The 14,765-nt window shown below is 37.9% G+C and overlaps 1 protein-coding gene across 1 annotated transcript in view; it reads left to right on the top strand.

Moving 5' to 3' along the window:
- The window catches only part of LOC122806924 (inter-alpha-trypsin inhibitor-like), a 209,620-nt gene that overhangs the window by 162,606 nt on the left and 32,249 nt on the right, over positions 1–14,765 (top strand). The gene's annotated exons all lie outside the window — the stretch shown is intronic.

Raw genomic sequence — 14,765 nt, 5'->3', positions numbered from 1 at the left:
TAGAGGTGGTACTTGGGTTTACATAAATTAAGACCTTGTCCAAAGCAAAAGTGAGGCACAAGCATTGAAATACAGTAGCTTCCCCAGGTAGTCTCAGAAAAAGAGAGAAAGGAGAAAAAAATCAGCCATTGTCTTTGAATGCTAGTACTAGGTATCCTTCAGTTCCAAAGGATCATGGGTTTGCACCCCAGTTGGACTGATCTGAGTAGCATCTTCTGTGGCTGTGTAATCCATTCTGGGAGCGGCAGTCTTTTTTGCATTCTGAACAGCAGTAGGCAGATGATGGTCTGGTATCACGGGCATGGATCTTCCTAAGGGCTTTCTTATCCTCTGCTCTCCTTGCCAAGGTGGTTCCATACACCAGCAAGAAATTCCTTTCCTTCCCATTTCCAGGCATACTTGTCTGAGGTGAGAGAATGCCAGATGTTCATGTTGATGGCAAGAGCACTGAGATCCCACTTGCATATGTCCTTGTAGCTCAGTCTGGGTCTCCCTTTCATCCTCTTTCTAGACTCCAGTTCTCCAAAAAGGAGGTCTTTCAGTATTTGGCCATCCATTATGCATGAAACATGACCCAATTGGTGTATATTCCTCTGTTTCAGGAGGGTGAACATGAAGATGGTGTCCTTCCTCTGAAGCACTGTGCTGCTGGGGATCTTGTCCTGCCATAAGACAGCAAGTAATTACCTATGGCAGTGCATATGGAATACATTGAGTCGCTGCTTCTGTTTTGAGTGCAAAATTCATGTTTCACTGGCCTGCATTAATGTGCTCAAAAGACAGGCTGTGTAAATCTGCACCTTGGTGTGCACAGAAAGCTTATTATTAGCCCATACTCTCTTTGTTAGCCTGGAAAATGTGGTGGCTTTTCTAATGCACTTGTTGATCTCGCAATCAAGCAACAAGTTGTCCAAGATCATAGATATATGAACTCATAGATGGCCTCCAGGTTATAGTCACTCACCCTGATAGATGGCTCATTGGCCACATTTTGTCCCATCACCTGGGTCTTCTTTAGACTGATTGTTGGGCCAAATTCCACTCATGCATCCACAAAGCGAGTCATGAGTGACTAAAGTTCCTGCTGAGAGCAGCAATAGCTGCGTCATCAGCAAATAGGAACTCAGACACTTCCTAAGCACCCTGGTCTTCAGTCTAAGCCTTGACAGTTTGAAGAGGTTGCCATCCAGTCTTGTTCGGAGAAAGATATCCTCTGTAGCAGTTCTCTAAGCAAATTTCAACAGAACTGAAAGAAGACAATATTGGAGCCAGTACACACCTCTGCTTCACTCCACTGAGAATCTCAAAAGGTTCGGATGTGGGCCCACCTTACATGATGGTCCCCTTCATGCCTTCATGGAAGGCCCTGATAATAATAACGAGTGCTCAGGGACAGCTGATCTTTGCCAGAAACAGACCCTTTCCTACTGAAGATGTCAAATGCCTTGGTCAGATCAATGAAGGCAATATACAGAAGTTTGTTCTGCTCCCTGCACTTTTCTTGTAGTTGCTTAAAATAGAAAACCATGTGTATGGTAGACCATTCAGGTCTGAACTCACACTGAGACTCAGAGTAAACTATCTCTGCAAAAACATTGAGCATCTTCAGGACAACACATGCAAACAGCTTTCCCATGGTACTGAGAAGGGAGATGTCATGATAGTTATTACAATCATTTGTGTCACCTTTGTTCTCATAGATAGTAACTATGTTAGCATCTTTCATATCTTGCGGTACACTGACTTCTTTCCAGCTTTGGAAAAGTATTGCATGTAACTCTGAGATTAGGGCACCATTGGCATATTTAAAGATTTCTGAGAGAATACCATCTTTCATGGGGGCTTTCCCAGATGAGAGTGCCATTAGTACATCATTGAATTCCTCCAAGGTGAGCAAAGCATCAAGTTCATTCATAGTGTGCAGAGACTCAATGGCATTCAAGGTTCTCTCTGTAACTATGATCTGTCTGGCATACAACTGCGAGTAGTGTTCCATCCAGCATTCCATCTACTTGGCTCTGTCTTTCAAGACCTCACCTGTGGCTGACTTAAGTGGGATGATCTTCCTTTGTGATGGATTGATGACTTGCTTGCGTGATCCCATTGCACATTCTTCACATATTACCAATGTCTCCATTTTGCTAAATCTTGAAGCAAACTTGAAGCCAGTAATTGTTTGTACACTGCCAAGCTACCAGCTGCACTTGACTCCAAGCACACCAGAGTAACTACAAGTTCTTCTAATTGGGAGAGGACTGTATACAGCCAGTGCCTCTCTCTTCTTCTCAGTCACAGGTGTCAGCATTTCATTGTGTGGGCTTCAAACCAATCAACACACCATACCTCTCAGATGTCCAGATTTTTGCAGAATGTCCAGATTTTTACTTCCTATCTTTGTTCTGTTCCTCATAAATTGTGGTTTTCCACCAAGTCACTGAGGACTGAAATCACTAAATAATACTAAATAATGGCAGTCATTTGAATTTCAGTCTTCATATCCTTCAAAACATACATACTAATGCAAAACCTGTTTTTCTAGCAACTTTCTAAGTTTATAGAAACAATATTTAAAATCTGTCCCTATTTTTGAGCCTTTGTCTCCTAGCATTTCTTGCTCTATTTCTTAAGCCAAGAGATTGAAAGATTTGCAACACACTTGACTGTCTTCTTCCCAAAGATAGATAAAGCAGTGTTATAGATAGCATCCCTAGGTTTTTCCCATCTCTTACTGAGTTAGTGCCATCCAGACAGGGCAAGGCTTCTTCAAGTGCTTAGACAAACATGCATACTTTTGAAGGGCCACAAGTCTTGCCTGTGTCAATGCATGGCCTCCCTTGCTATTCAGATTGAAAGAATCTTCACAGCTGGATATTCACCTTACTACACATGGGTAAGTGGTCAGTATCACAGTCTGTGCTGTGGTAAGTGCATGTTACCCTAACACTACCTAAACTGCTATATTTGGTGAGGATGAGGTCACGCTGGTGCCAAAGTTTCAATATTGGATATCTCCACAAAACCTTGTGCTGGGGTTTGACATTGAAAAAGGTGCTGGTTATGCAGAGGTCATATTGGGAACAAAGTTCAAAGAGACACTGTCCATTTTCATGCATCTTTCCTGTTGGTCACTCCCAACTCTGGCATTAAAGTCACCAAGAATGAATAACAGTTCATGGAAAAGTACCTCACTGATGGTAGCACTAAGTTCATCATAGAACTTGTCCTTGACTTCCTGGGTAGAAGTTAAAGTATGAGTGTAGATGCTGAAGGTGCTGACCATGGCCGCTGATGTTTATTGCTGAATTTTCAGCATTCTCTCATTTCCCACATTTAGAGGTGTGACTCAGACAACAAGGTTGTTTCTGATTGGATGACTGGTTTCAAATGTTGTCATAGCCAGAGGTGGTAGTGGGGAAGCTCCCACTATCTATAAAATACTCCCATGGCATGCATCTCTAATAGCCTCTGACAACCCAAGTCCAGCTGCTGGCCTTCATGTGTGGCTTAGTTTCTAAAACTTCTGCTGCCTGACAGCAGTACCTGGTCATGATGAAGGCTTTGGGAGTAAACCCCGAGGAAAAATCCAGAGCTAGAGCCCCTAATGCAGTTTAAAGTTGTACTTGTACATTAATGGCATGGAAAGGGGGAACTTGTTGCTGAGCATCAGCTGTTTCCTCAAAATTCACTTGTCCAGGCCTGTGACCTGGAGATGACACTCCGGTATCACTTTGTGAGTGGTGACACAACACAGGAAGCAGCAGTTACCACCATTAGGGCACTGGAGGTGCCAGGGGCTGTTTCCAATGGTGGAAGAGATCTTCTGATCTCATTGGGTAGCTACCGCCTGCCTTAATTTGAGCAGTCCTCAGCCAAATAAGTGCTATGTCGATGCAGTCCATATGCTCCACTGTGTGTGGGGGGTTTATGGAACTCCCAAAAGGTGGATTGTTAACCATATACCCAGAAAAACAAAAAAGCAACAAAATAAACCAGTCTTTAGGATGGGCACATGGAATGCAAGTACGATGACTCCAGGCCTTAGGAAGGTCTACAGAACATCAGTGATACTCAGAAGACAGCAGCCATTAACAAAAAGCTGAATAGATTGTAGATAGACATTGTGGCTCTCCAGGTAGCAAGGTTGTCATCCATTGGATGTTTCATGGAGAACGACTTTACTTTTTTCTATCATGGGAAGCTTCCAGAAGAGACCAGAGAACATGGTACTTGGTTATAGTACAGAGACAATATATGAGAACAGACATGTATACAAATCTTATTTTAGCACAAGCTATTCCTTGCTCAACAAACCTGTGGTTCTTAAAGTCAAAGTAATTCTCCATTGCTAGCATTCCAGCAATATTTATTTAATGTCTTTAAGCTTCTAGGAAAACAGATCAGCAACTTGACATTAACATTAAGTAGTCTCAAGGAAAGATAGAGAAAAGGAAAAGGAAAAGAAACATCTAAGAGGAACAATGAAACCAAAACATTATAAACAGACACCACCTACTAATATGCATACCCATATCAAGTAATTTGAACACTTTTTTGCTGCCCAGTCAATATTCTTTCAATGTGGGAGTTCAAGATGGCCGCTGTTCTGTAAGCACTGCTAACACCTAGCTCTCTGAAATACCCTGGATTAAAATAAACCCAGAAGGCATCACAGAATAAAAAAAAATGCAGAAATAAGACTGAACATCTATTCCAGATAACAAATAGCAATCAAAGGAAGAAAAAATAGCAGCAGATTCCTTTTAAAAACAACAGGATTATCTAAGATCTTAGAAACAACTGAAGCCATATGGTACTGAGGCCCTGCACTCATATACAAAGTCTGAAAAAGTACCAAGCAGCAGGATGTCAAAAGAAGAAAATAATATGGACATCGTAACAACTAAAACCAAATTCTCTGTACTAGCCTTATCAGATAAAGATACAGCTACAAAAAGACTAAGGACAAAAAACAATCCAACAATACTAAATCAACAGGCAAAACCAAGGCAGACCAGTCAGCTAACCTGGAAGACATTAAAACTGCTTTATTACCTATTCAGCAAGCAATATGGGAACTATCTTTACAATTTCAAACATTTGGTGATTCATTTAAACAAATACTAACTAGAATGGAAAATTTTGAGGCAAAAATACTAGAAAATGAAATTAAAATAGACTCTATTGTTCAAAGAACTGATTCCCATGACAAAGATCTGCAAAGTCTACAAACAAAAATAACATACCTTGAGACAAGCTTAGGAAGAAACAACATTATCATCAGAGGAATCCCTGAAACTGTGTCACATAATAATCTAATACCAACTATCAAACTCATAATAAAATCACTGCTGGATGACCCTGAAGAAACACAGCAAGTGATAATATAGAGAGGGCCCACAGAACTCTGAGAGAAACACAATCATCACTGAGACCAAGATTTGTTTATATTAAAATATTAAACTACCAAGATGTAAATAAAATCCTATTTGAGGCCAAGAAGAAAGGTACACTTACCTGGAATAATAATAACATTTCCTTTGCTCAGGACCTTCCCATCCAGATAAGGCAAGCAAGGCAACGTCTGTCTCCATATTGCAGGTTTCTGATAGAAAAGAAAATCAAATTCCAGATGAAATATCCAGATCAACTAATTTTCAATGTTAAAGATGTTAAATACATGGTTGATAAGTCCAAAGAGGCAAAAGAGACATTCCTATCTGTTTTCAAGCAGGTTCCACCTCCAGAAATGAAATAAAACAACAAAAAAGTTGTAGGCATCCCTCGAGTGAAAAACGGACTGAATCGCAACCATTTGGATGGGATTCAACCCTGAGAGCTTCCCCTTACTGCCTAGGCCCTTAAATCGATGAATGGAGCCACGAGGAGCACAGGAAAGGGAAAAGAAAAACGCATAGGAACCAAAATTCAACTGCCGTTTCCAATGTGAGATTTATATGGGAACTATACCCATTATTTTGCTGTGCCTCTGCTCCAGCAGTGACACTGTATCCCCTGGGTATATCTGTGATCTCCCCATCCATTGGTCAAGATTTCTCTTGAACAGTTCCTTTTGGTGGGTGATGACTCTCTATTATATCCCTCCAGCACATCCTAATAGCCATGTTAAGTCCATTAAAGTCTCCCCGTCTTTTATCTCTGATTTTTCTAGATTGCTGACGACATATTCATCAAATCTGGAAGTATATTCATATGGCCTTGGCTTGACATGGCACTCTATGTTAGCTAAAGGCGACTGAATAGAGCTGGAGTTCTTCAGTCGGGCAGCATAGGCAGTCAACAGAGTATAGATTGATGTTTGAGACCCTTTATCCTGGTCTGAGGAACTTGTGGGGTCAGGTCAGATACAACATCCAAAATGGGGCATGGTACTCATTGAATTGGTCTGATGGTGAGTACAGGATGAGAGATGATGACCTCCCTGATATGAGAAAGAATCCTTCATGATAAGGGTGGGAAATGTAAAGGTCTCTCCCTAACTCTTTGGCTGCTACATGGGTGTCGAATGACAGACTACTATCAACCTGAGTCCCCCAGGTCCCTGATAACTTCTTCTGTGCTCTCAGTGTGGATTGCCACATTTGGTAGCTAGGGTAACCTTGTTTTCCCCAATGTAGGATCAGTAAATCTTCACATCATTTTGAACTAGTTCTGATCTTTTAGGATTAGGATACTCAGTGATCAGTAGTAGTTAGTTAGTTGGAAGTTTTTAGGGGAAAATTTGAAGAGTGGACTTTAGGTAGCCCGAATAGTTTAAACTACCTTAACCGGGCGCTGCCCAGTGTGCAACAGTGGCAACTCCGGCAATCGCGGCTAATGTGGCGCTTAAAAGCCTGCTTTATAGCAGGGGCTGAAAATTTATAGGAAGGAACTACCTCCTGGGAATCTGGTATGCATAATCATTTCCCCTTCTACCTCAAGGGCTCTACTACAAACTAAAAATTACCTGGAATGAAGATGGAGTAAGTTTAAGAAGCTAATCTTGCCATAGACACCCATAAATCGACCTAAACAAGCTAATAAGGTAAACCAGACTGAAAGATGATCAGAAACCTGCAGAGCAAGAATCTGAAGAATAAGGTATGATTTTACCAAAACAACCAATAAGACTATGAATCTCTTATTAAGACATCATAAACAATCCAGACTTTGTTACTACATGACAGACTGTCAGAATGTCTTAAGGATGTATGACAGAAATAATGATGTTTGACTTGAATAAAGATAAATAAAGTGTAAATGCATTTTAGCAAAGGAAAATACAAGAACACACAAATACAAACTCTCTGACTGCAGAAAACATAAACACAATCTAAATATGTAGGCTTTGGCAGAATATATACCTGGCTAAGCCTGAAAACCTTTTTTTCTCTCTTCCCCTCATTTTCCTACTTCTGATTATAGGTGCCAATAATTACTTTTTTGCCTGGAATCTGCTATAGATTGACACAGAAGTCTGTATAGTGCCGGAGTAGGGGAGAAAACTGTTTAAAGGAGAGGGGAAGGTAAGAGAAGAATAAGGAAAAGGGAAATGTAACAAGACAAATCTGCCTTAAAATCTGTGCTACATTGTTGTGTATCTTCTTATAGCTAACTGAGGATCTGAATACTAACATGTTATTTAAAAATGCATTATTAGAAGGAATAAGCTGCATGCCAAAAAGCTATAAGTTCTGTGCTGTAACCATAATACTATAATTGTATAATAGTTTTAAGGAAGAGACTAGGGATATTTCACAGCAGTGTTTTTAGGGAACTAGTTTGTTAAGCTTTGTCCGTAGTGTATATAGTAAGGGGGCTAACATGCTTTCAACCCACACACAAAGAGAAAACACAACCAAAGATCAGAGAGAAACTAAAAGTATACATTAATTTCTCACTTTATTCCCCCTTTTATTTCTAGTCCAGGGGTACAGTGGGTAGGCACAGGGTAGGGACGGGAATAGTTAGATGCTTTCCAAAACACATATCAACATCACATACAAAGACCATAAAACCAAACTAACATACAAGTCATGCAGAACAAACATACTTAACAAATAAATGTGGGAAATAGAGACGTGGAATGTTAAAGGACTCCAAAATAAAGAAAAAAGAAAACTATTTTTGCATCTTACCCTGAAAACGAAAGCCAATCTTATATTAATACAAGAAACAAACTTAACTACAGAACAATGGACAGAAATTGAGGAAAAAATGGATAAGACAAATTATAGCAACAGGGGATAAAACACAGTGCTGGGGTTGCCATAATAATTAAAAATCAATTCCAAGACAAGATACTTGAGACTAAGGCAGACAAAGAGGGAAGATGGTGTTACATAACATTTACCAACCCAGGATTACCAAAACCTATCAATCAAGACTTTCGGCTTTTCCCAGTTAGGGGTTGCCACAGCGGAACTCCAGTCCATTCATGATTGGCAGTGGATTTTTTTACAGTGCCAAGTTGCCAGCCTGACGCCCAACCTTCAACAAAGGCATGCCTATTCACGCTCACAGCTACCTGCATACCTTTAACGTCAATCAACCACAGGGAGGACATGCAGACTCCACACAGAAGGCGCTCCAGCCGAGAATCGAACGGGAGAACCTCTTGCTGTGAGGTGACAACGCTAACTGCTACACCACTGCTTAATTTATATGCACCCTGTAGTAACCAACATCACTTTTTTATGTCACTTTACCCAATTCTAAACCAACTTAAAGATCACTACCTAATAATTGGGGGTGACTGGAACACATATCAAAACCCAGAAAAAGACAAATCTAACCCAATTGAAACACATAATAAACAAGGCACAATAGCTCTAAATGAAATTAAACAAGACTTTAAACTATATGACCCTTTTAAATATGGGAAAAAAAAGAATAAATCCAGGAAATTCACATTCTACTCACAATGCCACAAAATGTGGTCAAGAAATGATTTCCTTTTAATCGCAGACTTAGCCATTAACATGGATCCAACAACAGTTATACACACTAGATTTTTCTCGGATCATTCCAAAGTCACATTGTTTATCAACTGGGACAAAAAACTGTTCTTAGCTAGTAGAGGTCATAACTGGTCATTGAATCCTAACCTGCTCATCGAAACAGATGTAATAAAAGAAGTTGAAGAAATATTAAAGACAACTCTTGCAAATATCTCCAGATCCCAAGTCCCAATAGACATAGAATGGGCTGCAGCCAAATCACAAATCAGAGGAACATTCATCAAAAAAGCAGCATATTATAAAAAAAAAAACAACTAAAAGAGGATTATACATTGAAAGGGAAAATAGAACAACTGGAAAGAGAACTACTAAATAACCCTAATAGCCAAACTGAAGTTAATCTCCTAAAACTACAAAGAGATCTCTATATGTTAGAAACCAGAAATCTGTCATTTTATGATGTAAGAATGTTAGCTAATTACACAGAGGAAGCCCAAATACCATCCAGAGCCTTGGCCAGAATCATCTCTCAACACAAAACCACCTCAGATATATCAGAAATAAATTGCAAGGACAAAAACTACACAATAAATGAAGAAATTATCAAAGTATTCAAACAGATATATTCTTATATCTATGGAGAACAAACATTACAAACCTCTAAGGAAGATAGAGAGTGTTTTCTTCAAAAACTAAAATTCCCTAAACTAGATTTAGATCAACAAAAAAAAAAGTAACGGAGCCTATTTCCATCAATGAGATAAGCACAACGATTAAACATTTAAAGTCACATAAGGCCCCAGGACCAGATGAATTTACGTCAGAATTTTATAAAACTTTCACCCCCCCAATTGCTAAACTACTATACTATATGCTGAACTATATAATAAATAACAACATAAATGATATTCATTCAATGCCTCCAAAACTATTTTCATACTAAAAGAACATGCAGACTCCAAAAACCCAGATAGTTATAGACCCAGCTCCCTTTTAAATATTGATACAAAGATCCTGACCTCAATACTCGCAAATAGATTAAAAAATCTGCTAGAGAAAATCATTTCTCCAGAGCAATCTAGGTTCACACCACAATAACAGACCAGCGACAACACTCTAACATTGGATGCATTAATATCTTTTGCAAATCAGAGGAATATTAATATCTATGCAATGGTAGTAGATGCCCACAAAGCATTTGACAGGGTCAACCTAGAAATTTTACTTCAAACATTACCTTATTTTGATATACCTATCAATTTCATTCAGATCATCCAAATTCTCTATAGCAATCCATACACATCCCTATATATAAATAAAACATAGTCAAATAGAATTATGATAAAAAAACAGAACAAGACAAGGATGTCCGTTATCACCCTTTCTATTCAACCTATACCTAGAACCCCTATTTCTGTATATTAAACAAAACACATACCATAACCCCCCCTCTCCCAACACACAACTTCAAGGTATATCTCACCACCTTCGCAGATGATCTGAACATATACTTCACTACACCAAACTCAGGCATAACCAAAATAATAACTGCAATTGAACAATTTTTAACCATGTCTAACTACAAATTAAACCACTGTGACGCCTGTGCCCTGGCCCAGCAATCAAGGAGACTCAATCCTCACCATTAACACCAGAGAGGGTATCTCATATGAGAGGAAAGGATAACAAATACACACAGTAAAGCTCAATTTCTCTTAAGAGCACACAGAGATCACAGCCAGTCTGGGGCTGGTCACTCCCTTGCTCTCCAGGTCCCCAATGACACTCCCCACTGGCACAGCTAGAGGGTCCAGAACTCAGCCTAGCTGAGCAAGCTAAAATCTCCAGAATAATTTCAATCTGTACAGTGCTTCATGTCCCTGCTGAAGTAGCTAACACACACACATTTTGAGATAGGTTTATACAACCACACAGACACTCCTGGGGAAGGCTGGCACAGGTTCTCCAGCTGTGCCCCTTTACCCAGACGATACGGTAGTACCACTTGCCACCACCCAGCTAATATTTATCAGCTACTCAAAGGTCCTTAAAAGGGTGTCCAGTTATTATTGTGCAATATTATTATCCCATTGGTAAGTATGAATAATCAGTCAAGATTTATTAAAGTGGCTTTGTACAATAAACTCTATAAATATGCAATGTGCTCTAGAGCTTAACTTATCTCTACACAAACCAGCCACAGTTAAAAGGTTTCAAAATATTTAATAATAAATAATTAAAACCACAAGACAATACTTTCTACTACACAGTCAGTGCTAGTCAAGAGAGTTCAGATATCACACAGAAATATTTAAAATAAATCACTAGTACAGTTCTGACATCACAGAAAAAACACTTAGTCTAAACTTTCTAATTCCTAGCTATTGCTACAAGAAAACACAATTCTTAAATAACTTACTTATATAGCAAGGCAGAGTGCTGTGAGTTGGATAGTCAAGGCAAAATGCTCAATAATCTCTGGTTCTCACTGTTTAAATTGAAACTGTAGTTCTGCTAAAACATTACATCATCTTTTACACTTTCCTGGTGTTTCCAGGCTGACAGAAACTGCATTTACATTCTTTTACACTTAGAGCAATAAAGGACATTCCACATGTAAATTCTGATCATTAACTTTAGCCTTAAAACAATAGGCAGGAAGCCTTCATCTAGCCGGACTGGAGCTGACTTGTAAACATGAAAGGCAGTGATGAAATAATTTTAATTTCAAAGGACCAACAATAAATGCTTGACTTAGCTTTCTTTACAGCAGATGGCAATGTTGCCACATTGTTTTAAATTCAAGATTTCACATTTACAAATGATAGAATTATCTGCACAATTCTATCTAGCTAGGCTGGCAGCCTTCACCCATCTCTACCAGTCTTCACAACCTCAATAAAACTAATATCTTCCCTTTAAGGCTCCCAAACTTATCTCATTAATACCACTAATAGATACAATAAAAATTAAAGAAGAAACTAAATATCTGGGAATTACTTTCTTCCAGAGCAACAAGGAATTCTACCAGCATAACATAACTCTTAAATGACAAAGCATAATGCAAGATTGTAAAAGGTGGAATAACCTTAAGCTACCATTTCTGGCCAGAGTATCAATAATCAGAATGAACATTTTACCTAGACTAGCATATATATTCATGACATCAGAGATAACTATACATAATAAATTTTTCAAACAAATTCATACCTTCCTAGCAAAATTCATATGGGAACCCCCCAAAAAAACAGAATCTCGTATCAGAAGCTAACACTTCCCAAGAGCAAAGGGGGTCTGAACCTGCCAGATTTTAAAACTTATTACTCTATTATCAACACTAACAGAATATTGTGAATAGCAGGACATAACCTGACAATGAAAACTTCATCACCTCCTTGGGTGACAATATTCTATAGGTACATTAAAGTACTAGGCATCAATCCTAAAGTGCTTCCCTTTTTAAACAAAAAAGATTTACAAACCTATAACATTATAGATCCATTAAAACATTCTATAAATATAACACAAAAACTCTTTCATTTGTTTAGCCTTGGGCAAGCTATGGTAACACTACACCCCCACCCATAAAAATCCAAATCTAAAAATAAATAACAAGATGCTAGACCTTCACTCTTTTCCTCGATTAAAGGACAAAATAATCCAATATATATATCCATACCTTAACTGTACAACCCAAGAAATGAGAAGTAACCTAGATCTACCCAAATCATATATAATAATTCTAAGACAAATCAAAGAGTTGTATTCCAGCTACCTCCAAAACTTTACTATACTTAATAGTGACATGGAAAACTGTACTCTGTTTTGGAAGACTATTCTTACAATAAGGAAAACAATATCTAACTCATATAAAATGATAGGTGAAATCAAATTTCAGAAAGACCTCCTTTTCTCTAACTATTGGAGAAAATTAAAACCATCCATAGAAGACCAGCAAATAAGTCATGCAATCAATCTAACACTGAAAAGTATACCCTTTAAAAAACTGTCATACATGCAACTCATGATAAATAATAATGCATATTTCACACCCGCAATACTCCACAGATTCAATGCATCCAAATCACCATACTGCCCACACTGTAAGGACTAGGTAGCAGGCCTAATGCATATATTTTGAAGTTGCAAATGTGTGTACAAACTCTGGAATTCCCTCAAGATACAACTGCAAAAAATGGGATATCAAACATCAACACTAACATGGGAATTTACCCTTCTACATATTCGCCCATCTAACATATCAGGAAAACAAGTGAATATACTTATAATAATTTTCTTACTAATGAAGCTATACATAGCTCTCATATGGTTAGACCCTACAAATATATTTTGGGAGGGATTCAAAAAAATAGCTATAAAACATGTTTTAGTCCATAAAATAGTAATGGATAAAAGAAACAAAAATATGAAAGCCCGAGAAATTTGGGAAGAAACCTTTAATATCATATTAGCATAAAACATCATAAATACTACATAGTAACAAGGTACTAAGGAACCTAGAAATATATACACATGATCATACAGTCAAACTATGGACTTGAAATCCTTATTGTATGTGCTGTTTTAATAACAACGGAATTGAATGAGAAAGCATCTTTGTATATAGTGTAAATAGATATGTTTTATGACCTACATGTTACTATATTGACTGCACTGTATAACACTCACCGATGGTCATGCTGTAAGAATGGAAATAATTGTGATTTATATAAATGAAAAAAATGAAAATAAAAATTATTGAAAAAAAATATTGCTTCAGTATAATGTCCAGAATGCAAAACAAGTTTTAATGCACAAGAATTGTAATAGTGAAGCTGTACAGTTTATTTAAGTAAACAGTCAAAAATATAAAACTGCAGAAATGGCTGCACATCTGTCATTTGTTCTTATTTTCACATAAGAAGAACAATACAGTCCAGTGAACCTTCTATATAGCACAGAAGAAAAAAATCCACGCTTCAACTAGTGCTGTCAGACTGATATAAATTTTTCTCCTAGTTGTTGAAAAGTAAACTAGAGTTTAAGAAATGAGAGTATGTCATTCAGAAAGCCCAGTTTATCAAACTTCTTCCCTGATATCTTCAAGCCTGTTGTACTTGTGTTAGGGTGGTGGTTCAGGTTTAGTGATGTCATCACTCAGATGACTACTGAAGGCTTCCCCACCTGTCTCTTCTCAGCACTGGTCACTAAACTTCCAAAAAGAGACCTTATTGTACTGAGAAGTCCTTAAGTTGTTCTAAGGATGTCACTGTTCTGTAGTACATAAGTTACAACACAATGCTTAAACTATGACAATCACATTGCACTCAAATATTATCTGCCAGTTTTTGTGGGTAATACAATGCAACTACCTTTACTAAGGTGAGTTACCTGTTACTAAGGTAATTGCAACTACCTTTTTCTTTGTCAAATATATCCTTACAAGTTTGGTCATGATATGAGATACTCTTCATGGTTTTCCAAACACAGTATTGCAAATAATTTTACCCAGTTCTCCTTTAGTATTTGTTATATATCCTATCCTGGTATATGAGAACCTAAAGGTTTGAAGAGTTATGACGCATACTGACTACATTGATATCCAGTGTATAGTCCACAATTAATGCTCATCAGCTTTTAATTTCTTTGACTCATATTTGGCTTTTACTTCTCACAGTCAGGGATCACAGAATATTGATTGTCAGACAATCAACACTTTATTGCTGTACATTGCCCAACCATTAAACTGCCCAGCAAATGACATTTGCAAACATTTATTTATATTTTTTATTATTTAACTAGGAGAAA

This window comes from Protopterus annectens, chromosome 7.part0, assembly GCF_019279795.1.
Source record: "Protopterus annectens isolate FY-2018-M chromosome 7.part0, PAN1.0, whole genome shotgun sequence".
Classification (NCBI taxonomy): Eukaryota; Metazoa; Chordata; order Ceratodontiformes; family Protopteridae; genus Protopterus; species Protopterus annectens.
Note: the sequence above shows the minus strand (reverse complement) of the source record. Positions and strands in the feature narration are given on the sequence as shown.